The sequence below is a fragment of the Protopterus annectens genome, chromosome 9.part0 (assembly GCF_019279795.1).
Source record: "Protopterus annectens isolate FY-2018-M chromosome 9.part0, PAN1.0, whole genome shotgun sequence".
Lineage (NCBI taxonomy): Eukaryota > Metazoa > Chordata > Ceratodontiformes > Protopteridae > Protopterus > Protopterus annectens.
This window is the reverse complement of record NC_056743.1, coordinates 1,803,396,124-1,803,414,648: the sequence shown is the minus strand read 5'-3', so window position 1 is coordinate 1,803,414,648 and position 18,525 is coordinate 1,803,396,124. Positions and strand designations below refer to the sequence as shown.

General features: G+C 37.7%; 1 protein-coding gene across 3 annotated transcripts in view; it reads right to left on the bottom strand.

Moving 5' to 3' along the window:
* Positions 1 to 18,525, bottom strand: part of LOC122812274 (sphingosine 1-phosphate receptor 2-like) — a 586,862-nt gene that overhangs the window by 70,110 nt on the left and 498,227 nt on the right. For all 3 annotated transcript variants that reach the window (XM_044084673.1, XM_044084671.1, XM_044084672.1), the window contains one exon: positions 15,750 to 15,852. The gene's annotated coding sequence lies outside the window, so the exon portion shown is untranslated. The remainder of the gene's footprint in view (positions 1 to 15,749; positions 15,853 to 18,525) is intronic.

The following is an 18,525-nucleotide window of genomic DNA, read 5'->3' as shown; positions in this document are numbered from 1 at the left end:
TTGTTTGGGTCTTACTCAGTTTGGAAATCTCAGGTTTATTAAATTGCATCTGTTTTATTTAGTTACTGAATTGCCCCAACTATCCCCTCACCCATGCTAGCAGTTACTGAATTATGCAAACTAACCCCCCTCACCCATGCTAGCAGCCAAAAGTACCGCTCACCCATACTAGCACTTACTGATTACCCTACCTACCTCCTCACTACCCCACTAATTTAAGCAGTTACTAAATTACAGTGTCTACAATCTCATCTATACTAGTAGTTACTGAACTACCCTACCTACCTCCTTGATCATGCTAGCAGTGCATTGAGTAACATATCTGTCCACCTCATCCATACAGGTACTGAATAGACTTCCTTGTATACTTCTTTACCCATGTTGGTAGTCGCAGGTAAACTCCGCCTATCATTCTGCTGCCTTGGAGAGGATTGGTGTTTGGGTCCCCTCCTATCCCTCCTGTAAACAGCTGGCTTCCATCTCCCAAATGGCATTTCAGCAAATATTCACATCACTAACACCCAGTAGTGTAACAAGAGTTCAACTCTTTCCTGCAAGGCAGGTCAGAGAATGGTCCAATGCCCTCCTGAGCAGCTTGCATGTGGGTAACATTTTTGACATCCCCCTCCATCTCTGGCTCAGATGTTCCATGGTCTCCCTAGCTCCATAGTTCAGCATTCCATAACAGACATCCAAAGCGATCCTAATGCAAATGAACAGCACAATGATGCCATTTCACAATCACACCTCCTTACTGCACTGGAAGTCTAGTTTGGAAGCACAATAATGCCTCCTTACTGCACTGGAAGTCTGGTTTGGAGGCATGATGATTCCATTTCACTATCACGCCTCCTTACTGCACTAGAGGTCTGGTTTTGAGGCACAATGATTCCATTTCACAATCACACCTCCTTACTGCACTGGAAGTCTGGTGTGGAGTGGCATATGCCAAACACCAAATGAAGTAGTAACCTTAGTCATTTGCTTCCTACCCCTGTAATGCAAACTACTCAAACACTCTTCACTGGTCCAATGGCATTGTGGAGTCTGTCTACATTACCATTTCTCACTCCTTCATATATCCAACACATAAATGTGTTAAAAACTACATTTGCAGAAAATATGATATGTGGAGAATTCAAAGCAAATGGAGGGCAAGCCAGGAGGAACCATAACATTTTCACTTCATTTGGTAATGTAACAACATAAGTGGAGTCAGCAAATGTTAATATTTTTGCAGCAATGGCTTTGCTAACATATACCATACAGTGTTACTCTGGAGTCCCTGTTAAAATGTTAGCACTCATAATGCCAAGTGCTGGCAGACTGAAAATAAAGAAATGGATGAAAATCCAGGAGGAGAATGAATCTTCAACATGGCTCTTCTCTTTTGAACTTCTGTTTTGAGGGAGCAAGCCCCTGACATACAAAATTATAAATACCAACTCCAAGAACAACATACCGCGAAATAAAGGCAATATTCTGGGAAATGTAATCTTGGACTTAACATATGGAAGTCCATTTTCCTGGCCATTCAGTTTCTGTGTTTCAGTGGGTCACAAAAGTTCAAATGGTTACCATTACTTTGTATCAGAAAACAGAACACACACACACACACACACACACACACACACACACACACACACACACACACACACACACACAAAATTACACTTGGTCCCTAGTCCCTGGCTTGAGATCATGTCCTGAAACTGTGGCAGGTAGCAGCAGGTGGAAGGAGTAAAACTCTTGTATTTATTGGTATGACTACCATTAACAAACACAGTACAGAGATTTTATTTTTATTTAGCAAAGTACTTTTAAAACTGAACATTCCATTTGAACTATCTTATCTGAGGGTCACTGATGCCTTAACTAAAAGAAGGATTTGTTCATTTATCCTTTTGTTTACTTGCTTTAGCTTGAATGGTCTGTTGTATATTTCCCCATACCTGACATTCAGCTTTGCTGGAATGCTCTTCCATGTCCGTGTTACTGGAGTTTCTTTTGTGACAGATGGCTGGAACGCAGACAACATTTAAATACTGAAATTGTCAGACTGGAAAAGTTAGGCCGGGAAGCCCTGAAGTTACAAAATACTAAGCAATCATCTTTAACTTCCCTGATACACTCCCAACCACATTGGTTGCACCCATCAGTTGTGTGTGGGTACAGCAGAGCTGACATGCACACTGTGGTTTCAATATCACTAAATTAAATGGTTACTTATTTGTTAAACATGTTACAAATGAAGTCAGATGAAACCTAAGCACACATGAGGTAGTAAATGTTGATTCCATTTTGGGCAGAAAACTGAGAAAGACAATATGATTCTTGTTTCAACATTTTTAAAAGAACAACATTCTTCACAGCACACCCAAAACTATTCAAACTTTGAACCTCATTTTAGCAAGAATATGTAACAGCTGCCCAGAACATTTCACAGACAATCCAGATGTGGTAGGTAGGCGATTACAAGCTTCCTGCATCACAGACGGATAAGCCAAAAATCTGACCAAATGTCCAAATAAATTATTTTTAAATATCTTTTTTGTAGAGGAGTTTGTCCTTTTATTAATCAACTCTGAGGTCACTGCAACTTGAGGAAGGCAGAAAAAACACTGACAATGATCCCATCCTTTGGTCATATATACATGTATCATGCCTTACTTCTGAAGATGATTTTATTTCATGAGTTAAATATCCTATTTATGGGCAGAACATGAACTGTTATGTATGTTGACTTTATCTTTATTAATGTCACAGTGGTAAATATGGGTACTGAGTCTGGTCCCATATTATGTGCAACACACACACACACACACACACACACACACACACACACACACACACACACACACACACACACACACACACACACACACACAGAGATGAGATATCAGGTCATAACATCTGACACAACTTTGATGTTGCATTTGTTCTGGAATATTCACTGGATAGTATTGACATTAAGAACACTGATAAAAAGAACTAAATCTTACAAAGTGGCTTGTATGATAAAATTGGATACACTCTTAGGTTTGTTTACAACAGAAATTTGAACTTCAAGAATCTTTTTGAAAGGAATATGCCAGAAGGCTCTAGCTTGGACAGCTGCCTGATACACATCCATGTGGATTATGTAAATAATGTAGATATAAGCCAGACAGTCCTTATGCTGCTATTAGAAATTTGGACAGATATTCTGTTAAAGAAGCACTTTCAATAATATAGTTCTACATTCATTGTATTCCTTGCATTGTGTGATAAATGCAAAACTTTTTATATATAAAAAACACGCAATTTCCACAGAAGGTTTATCAACACTTACATGCCTTTTAGTACACACAGAAAGCAAATTTGCTTCTTAAACATACAGTGAGATGTAAATTCTTTAAGAGATGTCTGTTTTTTGTGGTAGATTTTCTGGACAGAAAACAGATGGGAGGGGATGATGACACACTACTCCTGGATTAAATGATGGGGTTAGCATCAACTGCGTTCTAAAATGGAAAGTAGCTAAATTATAACTCATTATTTATTCAGTACGGCTTGTACCTTTTTTCATTTTATTTTATGATTTATTGTGACCTTTGGATTTTTTTAAAAATCATGTGATCTTTGCATTTTCTTGTTTAATGATGGAATTGTGTATTAAAAATGTGAAAATGCTAATTTCCTTGGTCTAGTTTCTCTCTCCTGTTGCTGTGTGGCTATGCATTTGGATTTCCTTTGCTACATACTGCACTCAGGTACTGGTGTGCTTTTTTTTTTATCTGTAATGAGGTGGTAGGTTTATTGAACTAGAAACATATGATATGAAAGTAGACATATTGATTCAAGAATGTGTGATGATATGCATACAGAACTAGTTACTCCCTTATACAGGTGCATTAGCAAAACAAAATATAAACATGGCTGCACTGCATTCTCCTACTAATGCAGATCTCTACAACACATCTTGTACTTACATGTACATTTTCCAGCAGTGCACTTTAAACCAACTCACTAATACACCAGTGCGCACATTTTACCTCTAGAGCATAATGAATCTCCAGTACACTGATGTCCATATCGAACCACTAAAGTATAATGAACTGCCAGCAAGCTGCTGTCCATACCCAGGCACTAAGGTGTAATGAACCATTAAGACACTGCTGCCCATACCTAACCACTAAAGGATAACGAATAAATAACACAACGCTGCCCATACCTAACCATTAGGGATAACAGATCAATAACACAATGCAGTCTATATCTCACCACTAAAATATAATGAACCTCTAACACACCGCTGTCCATATCTCACCTCTAAAGTATAAAGAACCACTAACACACTGCTGTGCATACCTAACCACAAAAGTGTACCAAATCACCAATACACTACTGTGTGTGTGTGTGTGTGTGTGTGTGTGTGTGTGTGTGTGTGTGTGTGTGTGTGTGTGTGTGTGTGTGTGTGTGTGTGTGTGTGTGTGTGTGTGTGTGTGTGTGTGTGTGAATTTAAACAGAATGGGCCGGAGAATTATATGTGTTTTTATGTGAATAGTTCCTTTTTGTTATAAAGGATAAAAATCACTTGTGAAATTCTTCACTTCTTAGTTTTTTTCTTCTGTCTCACTGTCCTCAAGTCCCAGATGTCCACCAATTACCACATGCCCTATTCATTCTCTCTAATGGCAAAAGAAACATGAGGAAACTGTTGATGCCAACCCAAAGCATAGCTCTACTTACTACTGGTCTCTCCTCACAGCTATAGATGTACAATGATGCCAAAGGAAAAATATGCTTATCTGGAAAAATCTGTACAATTCTCACCAATCATCCACAATACTCCGCCTTACCTGCTGCACCACTAGTTATTACCTGGAGACTGTTAGGTAGTGTGAAAACTCTCAACCAATCCCTAAAAGAGGTGAACTAACCATGATAATTCAGAAAATACCCCCCTTCCTCCCATCTTTCTAGCACCTTGGGCAGTAATCAAACCAAGTTGTTAGTACTACAGACAGAAGGTCTCCTTCAATGTCACCAGTCCAGCCATTATTGGTAAAACAATGAGGATGTTTTAGATGTTGGACAAGGAGAATGCAGACATATGTTAGAATAATTGTATCAGTTTTAAAGTCAATGAACTACAGTGCAAGCAAACCATTCTGGTGACTGCCCAGAAGGAAAATATACATGCTTATTCTGAAGGTCTTGTTAGCTTTTTCCCTAGATATCCCATTTGTCTTTTTTGTGACCACACATCAAAATTGCACTAGTGGAGAAATAACAAAAGCATTTGGCCTTTAAAAGAATATTTTACATACTTCTGTTTGTTCTATGACAGAAAACAATGCTTAGTTGTGAAATAAAGGACTGATTGGTTGTTTGATTGATTCATTGACTGACTGATTTTAGTTTGCTAACCAGGTGAATAAGCTGGTCAGATAGCCCCTTATCATTCAAGACCACTGCCACAAGGCAAAAGTCAGTTACAGACAATGTTCTTTACACTGCAGACACAGAATATGCTGGAACCTAACATAAAAACAAATTAAAACTTGTGACATACAGTAAAGATCAACTCATAAACAATATTGAATACAATAAAAGTTATTAAAACAAAATAAACATTTATCTTGTAATAAAATACAATAAAGTTAAATAAATATGTAAAAGAAACATGTGTGCATGTGTGTGGTACAGAAGAACGACTGTAGCAGGAAATTAAGAAAAGGTTGGTTGGTTATGAAGCTGCTCAAGAAGAACATTTTCAAAAAAATTACAGAGTCTGAGGGCAGAGCACATAGGGAACATCTGATATTTTCTCCTGTACCAGAGAAATTGGGAGGGACTGACTGTCTTGATTTTATGAAAGCACAAATACGTAACTGGACTGGTATTCCACATCAGGATTTGTTAATTGAAAGGGCACATCATGTGTATGCTCCAAACCTGGCCATCAGAAAGCAGCCAAGACTTGTATTAGTAAAGATGTAATCATACCAGCAGCAACAGTTGATCCTGGCAAAACTGTGGCAGAAGGACAAAATATTAAAAAATGGAGACAGAAGAGTGTTTGTGGAAAATGATTATTCACTGTACACTGGACAGAAGAGAAGCAAATTTATCCCAGCAAATAGGGAATGTCAAGAGGCAGGTGTGAGATTCAAGCTTCTGTATCCAGGTGTCTTCACAGTATTTTTTCCTAGAGGATAAAAGTAATTTTTTGATGCAGAACAGGCAACAAAGGAAGTACAAAAGTTGGTCTTACAAAAACATGAGGGATCAAACAGAAGGGGACTCTGCTTCTCATTCTTCTGATAATAAAGCTCATACAGAGTGTCAGTGAAACCTTTTCCAATGTTCCAAAGGAAAATGCTAGAGAGACAGAAAAAAAAAGACAGAAGTTGACTAGAAAAATTGGAAGTACCACGACTTGAACTGGAGTCTGGGGTTGGGAGACGGAAATGAACAGGAAGAAGACAAGCAACACCAAAAGTAATAATGAATGTTACACTAAAAAGTCTTTTGGCTTTTCCCGGTTAGGGGTCACCACAGCGGAATTCTGGTATGCTAATAATTGGCAGTGGATTTTTACAGTGCCGAGTTGCCAGCTCAATGCCCAACCTCCAAAGAAGGCACACCTATTCACGCACGCACCTACCTGCATGCCTTTAATGTCACTCTACTGCGGGGAGGACATGCAGACTCCACACAGAAGGCGCTCTAGCCGAGAATCGAAAGGGAGAACCTCTTGCTGTGAGGCAACAACGCTAACCTCTGCACCACCGTGGTTAATTACACTATGAAGTATCAATCACATTTCTAAAATATAGCTTTATAAGAAAAAGAAGCTGAGAAAAATTGGATTTTTGTTCACTTTGTTAAACTTGTGAGGGGACTGACAAGCCTACACCCCACTTCCTGTCACTGATGTTTGGTAGGACAATAAACGGAAGAAGAAAGAAAAAAAAGAGAAAATAAGTGTAAGTAGAACTTTTTTTTTCTTAACAGTATTTGTATAAAGCGTTTCATGATATAAACTGCATTTGTACAGTAAAGCATTTTTCCGTGATTGTAAGAGATAAAGATAATAAAGTAAACAAGTACTTTTTTGTTTTTTGTTTTAAGAAATGTAGGCATTATAATGTAAAAAGAGAAGAATGCTTGGACAAAAGCATATTCAAGTTAATAGGCTGTAATCTTTGGCTGTTGGGGTGGGGGATGGGGTGTAAAAGTGCAATGATTATAATATATGTAGAGCTGAAATGTTTTCTTTTACTTTTGCATAGGTGAAAGTCTATATTAATGCCAAAGACTTATTCTAAAAGCAGTTTTTTTTTAGCCAATGTCTTTTTTAAATGAGAGATCACAATGTATTCAATACTTTTCCTTTAGCAAATAAATGCTCAGTGTTAGTTTAGAAGTACATTTTGTTCTTATGTTTCATGGAAACAAACTAACTAAAGGTGACTAGAGGTTTGGACATTGTTTACCTAGAGAACCATAAAATTAAAAGATACAAGGACAAGCAGCTTAGTGAAAATAAAGTTTGAAAATAGTGGATGTGAATAAGAGATAACACATTTTCTGGTAACTAAATGCTTTAATGCATTTACTAGGACAATGTATAATTTAGTTTTGCATAACGACAGCCAGTGCACTTTTTCTTAAGGCTAAAAGTTACCTTTTCACATCTGGAAGGGCAATAAAGATAAGAAAAGAGCAGACAGCAATTTGTGAATGTAGAAGCACACGCTATAACATATGCTTTAGTATGGATAACCTTAATTTTAGCTTAATTAATGCCTATGGGTACAGCTGTCGATTTGGGACAGTTGTTCCTATCAGGAGGGTTACATTACATTACCTGAAGATGTATATAGTTTTGTGCGTTTGACAGGTTATGGGGGAGTTCTGGTGGTGTATTTGTTTTTTTTTTTTTTTTTGAGGGTTTTCATTAAAGCAAAAAGACTTGTAAAATATGGCATAGGTAGTATGTACAAACAGAGATGATAAGAAACAACTGTAATAAGGATCAACGTGCCAAACATTAGTGGGTGCATGTAACACAAAAGCTGGAAACAGACATTTAAAAAAACTGTCATATATAATAGATGGGAGTAATAACTTCTTATCATAATGGTTACATTAACCATATTATTTTGGAATGTGAATGGCAACACAGGTAAGAATACTGAATAATATTAAGAAATGCAGAGCGCAAATAGCAATGCTACAGGAAACACATTTGGAAAGATGTGAACATGTAAATTTGATAAAGAAAGCCTTTCAGGATGGATATTTAGCAGAATAACAGGGACAACAGAAATGTGGAGTACTAATACTAATTGCTAGAGAAACTCCAGTAGTGACAGAAGAGGAAAAAATAGTAGTAGTAGATTTGTGGTTGTAAGGGGCTACTGGCAAAGGAGGAAGATTATGGTGGCATGTATTAAAATTCCATCTAAAACTACTATTATGGAGCTTATGGAAATTTTGGGATACATACTCAGATTTTAGCAGGGAATATTACTTAAAGGAGGGGACTGGAACTTGATTAGCAACAGTGTGGATGTATCTAGGTGACCTTAAATGAAAACTATAACAAACAAGGGTAGATTTCTAAAGAAATTTATGAAAATATTTGGCATGGATGACATGAATTCAGTAGTAGGAACTACATATTATTCCCCAAGGTATAATAAATGTGTTAGAGTAGACATAAATTATATTTCATAAGAACATACATATTCCATTGAAAGCTTCAATATACATACAATAACTATTATAACTATTTCAGCTTATCTGCAAATAATAACTAAGATAAAAGTGCAGGGTAATGAAGTACAAATGAGACACTGGTGATTCTGCACCTACCTGTTAAAAAGAGTAAAATTTAATGAATGGGTAATAGAAATTTTTTCAAGAGTTATTATGGAAGATGGATATTTCTTCAGAAGTTATGGCTAGTGAGTGGGATAAGATGAAAGTAGAGTTTAAAATAGGGTAGAAATAAAAGAAAAATAGAGATGGCTAATAATTAACAATAATTATTTAGAGCAGCTGACAAAGGTTAAAGTACTGTAGAATATGGGGAATCTCATAGAACAAGAAGAGGCACAACTGCAAAATGCTAAAGAGAAGATAAAGGAGCATCTGGAAAATATACATGAGTTTAGAAAGATTGCTGTTATACAACCGTTTTTGATAATAACTGCACAGAGAACAAAATCTTTTGGCACAATGATTTAGGCAACAGAAAGTAGAAAGGATTATTGCCAAAATTAAGTAGCTAATAACAAGAAAAATAATTAGAGATCCCATTGAGGTTTTAGAGATATTTTGGAAATTTTTTGAAAATTTGTATAAAGCAGGGGAATATTGAAATCAAGAAAAAGCACTGATAGAAATATTTACGGAAGACTTAGATATGCCAAGGTTAGAGACAGCTGAGGCTCAACAATTAACAGTTAAATTAATAAGACAGGAGGAGATGAGATTAAAACAGTGATGTATAATTAATCTGCAGGAAGTCTCTAGGAGCAGATTGTATTCCTGGGGAAGTTTGGAAGTTATGAGGGAAGAAAGTGATAAAAATCTGAAAGGTTTAGTTTAACAGTATTTTAAAAAGAGGGGAAGCACCAACATTCTGGAAGAAAGCTGTGGTGGTAATATCTAAAGATGGTTAAGACCCATCAGACTCAGCTTCATATAGGCCCATTTCAGCTTTAAATCACAATTACAAAACATTATGTCTGTAATAGATAAAAGAATGGCAAAGGAGTTGCCAAAATTGCTAGCTATGGATCAGTGTGGTTTTGTGGAGATGAGGCAAACATTAATAGAACAAGATGATCCACAGGAAAGCATGACCTGAATTTGGGATGGAGGCAAGATAGTCTGAGGAACTATGTTCATACATCCATCTTTATTCCCCAATGCATATGAGGTGAGGTCTTGCATCAGATGTATGATCTAGGGAAGGTAAATCTTTGGTACCCTGGACAGCCATCAGCAGTGACAACCCATATATTAGGAACACTACAACAGTGGCTTAAGTCAGGAGATCAATTATGATCGAAAGGGAAGCAGAATGTAAGAAAATACCTCTGTTATTTGAGGGTCTTGATGCAGATAAAGCATTTGACAGAATAAGCTAGGCTTTTATGACTAGGGCAATGGAAGCATTTGCATTCCCAGGTACAGCAATAAGGTTAAATAGGATAATACATGAGTTATTGAAGGCAAATATTAAAGTGTGTGTGTGTGTGTGTGTGTGTGTGTGTGTGTGTGTGTGTGTGTGTGTGTGTGTGTGTGTGTGTGTGTGTGGGAGATCCTCTCTAATCAGTTGTGTCTGAACACAGGCAAGGGTGTCTTCTTTTTCCTTTGTTTGCATTATTTTTAGAACCATTAGCAATGAAAGTAAATGACTCAGAAATTCAAGGAAAGAATTAGTATGGTAATCAAGAAAAGTTGGTTTATTTCCAGATGATATTATTTCGTACATGCTATAAACAGAAAATGACATCACGATGTTGTGGAACATTCTGAGATAGTTTCAAGTCTTTTCAGGACATAAAATGAATGAAGACAAAACAAAGGCTATAGCTGTAAACTATGTACTCATACATGAACTGGTTCGGCAATACCTGTGTTTATGGACACATGATAAAATTAAGCATTTAGGAGTATGGGTTAAAAAGGATTATGTTATGGCAGCTAACATTACGTGAGAAGAGTTCTTTTTTATGGACATGGATAGCAAGATACAAGCAGTGAAATTGTTTTTAGTCCATTTAATTTTATAGACAGGTCAGGTATATTTTTATCAACCCAGATGAGAAGTTGTTGTCAGCAATTAATAAAGAGTTTGAAGGATTTTATCTGGGAGAAGAAGAGGGCAAAGGTCGAGTGGGATAATCCGATTCTTCCAGTAGAAGAAAGTGGTTTAAGATTACCTGATTTGAAGGCTCATATGCATAACACAAGCAGAAAGTTATAATTCAAAGTGGAAAGATATTACAATGAATCGGGAAGAAATTCAAGAAACAAGGATGGTCTACAATGGCAGCTAACCTAGTACAAAGCTGTGAACCAGTGCTTGGGTATAAGATGCCTAAGCAAATACAATCCAAACAAAGATGCATAAGCAACAGATTTTATGCAGCTCACTTATGAAGACTTGAGTGAACACTATTGATACCCAGCCCTCAGGGCACTGCTGTTCATATTCTACTCCCTCCGAGGTTCTTTGCTGCTTTTCAGACCCTACCCGAGTGAAACATGAATCACCAAACTAGTTTCTAGTTTCTTCCATTCCTGTCTTTCAATGAAAACATGCTACTTATTAAAGATTATGGAACAGCGGAGCATAAGGATAAGAATCAGCGAGCTAATACAGGTAGATACAAGTGGATGTGGGGTACAACAAACTCATCCCCTTGTGAAAACCCTTTTTTTCCCCTTAATTTTGGTTGTAGTCAATGGTATGTGATGTTAGATGTTATTTTTTCAACAGTGCTTTTAATGAATACTGCTTTGAATTTAGCCATGAGTCTTCCTCCTATTGCCTGATGCCCACAATGCACTAGAGCTTATATCCTACTTTGCTGCTCTTCATACTTAAACCACCAGCAGTTAGTATTTTGCATGATACTGTTTTAAAACAGACCTCCTGATGCTTCTAAATGCAGTAGAGAAGAAGAAAGATCTCCTACAGTAGAGACAAAGTTGGGAGCTGTGTTCAGGAAGATGCTTCAGATACACTACGATGCAGTCCACAAGTAGGCTCATTGCTGCTGAATAACTTAAGAATGTAAAATGTTGTAAGAAGTTGACTTAATGAACAGAGATACACAGCATTCATCCACCAATACCACTAGTGAACAGGGTTTGGTTACCAGCTTCACCAGCTAAAAGGTCCAGTGGGAAGGGGACAAATGGCTGACGGCATGCTGACTTCTTTCATGAGTATGATGTACACAGAGAAGCAGAATAAGTGGACTGACTTGCACAAAAAAGGAGGAATACTTAAAAGTACTTGAAGGTAAGCAGGAATGCAGCAAACATGTTGTCGAACTTGTACAGAACTATGTGCTCCCCCTCTGATGTCACAGTGCACTATGGATATCATCTGAAAGAAAAGATCCAAGCTGGGGGTTTGAGTCAAACTGTCTGGAAGACAGTTTACACATAAGGATAAAAGACCAAGACAGAGGAGAAGAAAGAAGACTTGAAATGGGACTGAAGGAAGACCTGACCTCTTGTTCTCCACTTGAAGAGGAAACTTTAGTAAAGACACATGACAGTATAGACAGGAAGGATATTATTAACTTTAAGTTCACAATTTCATATGTTATTAGTAGGCTAATGGTGTTTATAAGCCAAACTATGCTTCCCAAAGCAACGGTTAAGATTCAATTTCAGAGGATACAGGTACAAGGGATGAGAGTACATACTAACGGTACTAGCCTAGAGTTTGAATTTCCATCGATGATGCTACTGACTTGAATCTGATGACTGATTCAGAGGGATATGGGGGAACTGGCTGCTTATCTTACCTGGAGAGAAGATTGTGTCTGTTGTCATTGCTTCAGCAGACTCCTAAAAAAAGAGTAATAATATACCCTGTCAACCATGAATACATGTTTGGGGTGAAATCATCTATAAATCTCTTGGTCTCCTCAATAAGTCAGTATGGCAATACATCAGAATTGCTCTCCTTCTCAGTCCATGCCAGCTATTTTACAACAGCTACATTGTTGTTGAACCAAAGACTAGGTAGAAAAAAAAAAAAAATACTGGCAGCTAGAGGAGGGCAATACAGAAGGGGGGGGGGGCAGACAGTCATGGCAGGCAGTGATACACAAGGGTAATGACAAGTAGGATGGAGAGGCCCAAAAGGATATGAGAATTGGTGCAGGGTCAAGAACTGTTAAATGCCTTACAGCTAAGCAGGTAAATAGTACAAAACTGCAAATGACTGTGGAGAATGCTGACTTACACTAACTGTCAAAACACCATAACGAACCCAAGGAAGAGCATGACATTACATTTCTAAGCACGACAAACGGCATTCTGTGAATTATAGCCAGGATGACATCTTCCTGTAAAGTGAAACTCATCATGCCCTTTACTGGTTAGTCCATACTGTGCGTACTGTGTTCATTTCTTGAGGTCCTAACTTGAGGAACTGGACAAATAGGGCAAAGCAAGACATCAGGATGTTTCAAGGAGCGAAGGTAGAAGTTTCAAAATTTGATCTTTGCATCTTAAAGGGCAGAATAACTGTGACTGTCAGCTAAAATCATTCATATAGCTAAGCAACATACACACAATTGGTGAAAACTGCCCTTTTTTGAAAAATATGTGAAGGGAGTTCCTCCACTGAAAAATTAGACACCACGCAGTAAAATACTACAGATGGCTGTAGGAACTGGTCTCAGTTACAGGCCTTGTAATAAACTTCAAGGTTAACAACTAGATAAAAACAGAAAGTGGAGAATATCTGTGGTATTTATTTACCTTTCAACAGGTTAGGTAAATTCATGCCGTGAAACGTGATGCATGCCAAAAAGCAAATTACAACATATAGACTACACTGCAATAAAAGACATTAAGTAATTTTGCTTATCATTTCTTAAGCAGGTGAACAAACTGGTCCGAACAGCCTTTTCAGCCATGAACTGGGAGAAATGCCAAAACAAGATATGTACAGAGTAAGTAAAGTAATAGATTTACAATAAGTATGATAATGGATCCCTATACAGCAAGCAGAGGCGATTTATAACTGCAAGTATTACAACTCCATAAGCAGTAGAGGTTTATAAGTGATAGATGTTGCCATGATACACGCTTAACTGCATACATACTTTTCTTACAATTATAATAGCGAATGTTTACTTATGTATTCATTAAAAGTTATGGTGCATGATGGCCTGCAGGTCCTAAGAAGTGGAGTATGTCTGTCGTCAGGCTACAATGCATTACGGAAACAATACAAGAACACAGTATAATCTGATATAAAAAATATCACAGGTTAATCAAGGCATAAAGGTATGCTATGTACTTGAAACCACATATAACTGTTTAAAAGCCATCTTTTATGCAGCATTACATTATATCAATAAGAGAGAAGAAGCTACAAAGTGGTACTACAGTTACAGGGCATGACTCCAACATTAACCCTTTCAGTAAGATAATGCTACATCCTCTCATTAAATTATTTAGCACCTTGAAAGGAGAGGTGCATAAACCTTGGGTCCACAGACTGCACTCTACACACGAAACATGAGACACTGCACTTTGTTCTTGCCAGGAAGTAAGCGTAAGTAGCAGTGGTCTGTTCCACAAGTTCAGGAGTGAGGTATCTGCTTTTAATATAACTGGCATTCATTTGAATTTGAACAGCAGCCTGGCATTCAGATGGCTGCTAGTGTCGGAGGAGTGGAAAAAATATATAACTCTGGCCGGCATATTTTCTGCTAGAGACAACTAGCAAGTCTCCTGCTTCCATTATAGCACCCTCCCCCAAATGAAGGGCCAAGGACCTTAAGTGGGAGCTGCACAATATATGGAGCGAGAGCTCAGTACTTCAAGATATATATTTAGACTCCCAACAAAAGCCAGAAGTAATGCCGGTGCATGCCCCTGTAACAGTGTGGCTTACATGAGAAGATGAAGAGAAATGCCCACAGACCTGAAGTATAATGGAGCTGCTCCTTGATGCCCTCACACCCACACCTGCCAAGGGTCATAAGAAGGTCAGAAATGGGGTCAGAAGAAACACAGCAACATTCTGCTACTCAGTTATGGTGCATATAAAATGTGCAATAAAACCTAAACAGTGTGACTTGGAATAACTGTAGTGGTTACAACTCTTAACACATTCTTTAATGATTCTTCTTCTTCTTTCGGCTGTTCCCTTTAGGGGCCGCCACAGCAGATCACCTGTTTCCATTTCTTCCTGTCCTCTGCATCTTGGTCTGTCACACCAACCACCTGCATGTCCTCTCTCACCACATCCATAAACCTTATCTTAGGCCTTTCTCTTTTCCTGTTACCTGGTAGCTTCATCCTTAGCATCTTTTTCCCAATATACTCTGCATCCCTCCTCAGCACATGTCCAAATCAACATGTGCTTATTCTTCTAAAAAATAAAAATAATAACACAACTTAGCAGACATTCTGTTGTTTATGGTATGTTACAGATGTGTTGCATGGGACTACGGACCACGTATCTTTTACTCTGCGTATCTGATCTATGCTGACTTCCGTTTTCATTGATGACAACTACATAGCTTGACAGATGTTATTGACTGTCAAGGGAAACCCCATGAAAATGGTTGAAAATGGAAGCTTCTGGGGTCAGATGACAATGCTGAGAGGTAGTAGTGAACCACTGTTCTGGCTGGTGCTCATTAACAGCACTTGTGATTTTAATACTGTACTCTGCTTTTAGCATAAAAATCATTTCCAAAACTAAATAAAAAAAAATAATTTCTAAATCTAATTATGTTGCAGCTGTACAGAACTCATGGGGATTAAAAGAAAGAGTTAGCAAATGAGAAGGGATAGGGATCCAGTTTTCATATAAATTTTCTCAGCACGTAAGGCTTGCCAAAATAAATCTAAATAATGTAATGCTAGCTGGCTTGTACTTAAACTTCTTAAAACAGAGCATTAAGCAGTCTGCTGTTTTCTGCAACTCGCATTTAGCCAAAAGATTTGTAACAGCAATGCAAGGTTTGCATTCTTACCTGTATTATTACAGACACAACTTTCTTCACAGCTTGCATCATCCACTATCTAACAAAAAACTGGTATTTGCAAAAGTTCTTGGTAGCATGGATTCTTAAAACACTGAAAGAAAAAAAAAATAGTTACATTACTCAGGAAATATTAATATATAATTCTGTTTTATCATACTGAACTTGATTAACAAAATGTTAAAATCGCAGTTACATCTCTAATACCATATCAGCAGTGCTATGTTTTTATACATAAATCCTATGAATCTGATAAAAAAAAACTACTTTATGACCATACAGAAAACTTTTTAAGTTTTAGCTGTTTAATGAAGAATGCCAATAAACAAGTGGGTCCCCTACCAACCTCACATAAGCACTGAAAAAAGTTTTCTCCTTGCTCTGTTCCACTCTACTACTTCTTCTGAGGCTACTCCTATTTTCCTATTTGTTATACCACAAAAATGGCCTGATGTGGCTGCCGTACTGATGTCATTTAATTTTACTGCCTGACATAACTTTACAGATATATGGACTGGAAGTGACAGGAATAACAGTTTATTATTGTAGTATCTCCCAGTGATTTACAGTGATACTGCTGTCGCTTTCTACGTAGGTGACTGCAGTCATGTCCTTTAACATTTGTTAACGGTTATATTTATTTATTTATTTTGACATTTGTTAACCGGGAATGTCCTACTGAGCATGAGGCCTTTTTCGTGGAGGCCCGGGGAGAAAAGCTCCATACAGAACACATTATCAAGCAGTAATAACACAAAGTATAGAAAGCTTTTAATACATGGCAGACAAATACAGAAGTAACTGCAGATATCAAGAAAAAAAATCACAAATACAGTATCAAAGAATTCAATAAGCAAGCAATGCATTAAATGAGTATTGAGGACATATGGTAGTAACTACAGATTCATAAAGATCTATTTATTTATTTGACCATTGTTTACCGGAATAGTCCGACTGGGCAGGTGCCCATTTTCAGTGGAGGCCGGGGGACCCCAGAGGTTAAAAAGGATACAAAAAGTACAACGCAAAAAAACCCCACATATCCAGAAAATTAAGCCATTAAACTGTTAAAATAGAGTATATATACATATGACAACATAGTTTATACAATTGTTACAAATTTCAAAAGAAATTAAGTTATTCAACAAAAACATTCACAGCAAATGCTTAGGTAGTTGAGCATAGAAGATGAAGGTTTGTTATTTACAAAAGCAGAATTACAAGGTTTTGTTCAGGTGTATTGTTTGGTGTCTATGCAGCGGGGCTAAGGCATAATAGAGTGAAAGATTGCTTAGCCAGGAGTTAAACAGGAGCATAGCCAAGAATTAGGTGGGATTTGAGGGGTGTTTTGAACTGTGCAGGATTATGGTTGGTTACGAAAATCTAAAACGTACAGTATAAAAATAAGACAAACTGCAAGCCCTGAAGTAAAGAGATATGAAATGAAGATACAGGTAAGTAAAGAGGTGATGAAGGTAGTACACAGGAGGAATAGAAAAACATAAAAACACTAGATTGAGTTTTAGCCTATAGTACTAGTGGAGTTTTAAACAAGAATGAAAAACAGAATACTCAGGGGGATTAAAAGCATAGCACTAGTTTTCATTCAAGTGTTTGGATAAGCGGTGACAGGACTAGGCATGTGAAAAGAGGGATAAGTAGAAAGAGAGTAAGGGCAGGGTATTAGACAGGGGTGTAAAAGGGGTAGAACAGAAGGTGAATTATCAGAGGAACAGAGAGGAAATTAGAGGTGGGAGCAAGAGAAGAGAGTGTTGGGTGGGGTTTTGGCAAGAGCAGATCCATGAATAGAGTCAAGTCTCTTTTAATGCTTTTTTGAAGTGGAGGGTATTGGATATAGTTCTGATGGTCAGAAGAAGTTTGGTGCAGGCTAAGGCAATTGAGTAGCTGTAAAGATGTTGGCCAATTATTCTTTTGGGCTTATAGATTTCCAAGAGAGACTGGTCAGAGCTCTGCAGAGAGCGACTGGGAGTACAGAAGGAGATGAGAGACAAGATGGCAGGGCAGGAGGCAGGTTTATTAATAATGAAGTGAGTAAGAAGCAGATGAGCTAGTAGGAGCTGGTGAGGAAGTTCAAGCCAGTTAAGGGATTTGACAGAAAGACAGCGATGTGAGTTGTAGGGTTGATTTACAGTGAACCTAGTGACTTTGTTATAAGAGTTCTATTTTAGACTTTAGAGAAGATTGTAGGTTGGTTAAGATTAGAGAAATGAAAATTAGACTGAGAAGAAGATAGGTATAGTCAAGGGAAAGTCTAGAGTCCTTGTTGAGGAATTTATGCAATTTTGGATGTGAAGATCGAATTTTAGTTGATCATTGATGATAGCGCCCAGGAGTTTGGTGCGCGTCTCTACGTTTATTGCAGTGTTGTCAAGGGAAGTGATAGTAAACAAAGATGTAAGATAATAAAGAGACTTTGAGAGAAATAAGAGCAGTCTGTTTTTGTTTTTGGGATTTAGTACCAGTTGATTGTCAGTTAGCCACCTTTCGACAGAATTGAAGGAGTTTTGGGTTAAAGTGTGGAGGTGTGATGGAAGTGCAGATAATAGTGGAATCATCCACATACTGTAAGTATGAAGACAGTTAGTGAAGATGTTAAACAGTAGTGGTCCGAGAACGGAACTTTGGGGTACTCTGGTAGTAACTGGGAGGAAGTGTGAGAAGGAAGAGAGCCACTTGATGGACTGCTGTCTGTTGGTAAGCAGCTACAGAACCATCTGAGAGTAGGGTTTGACAGACGAAGGTCAGA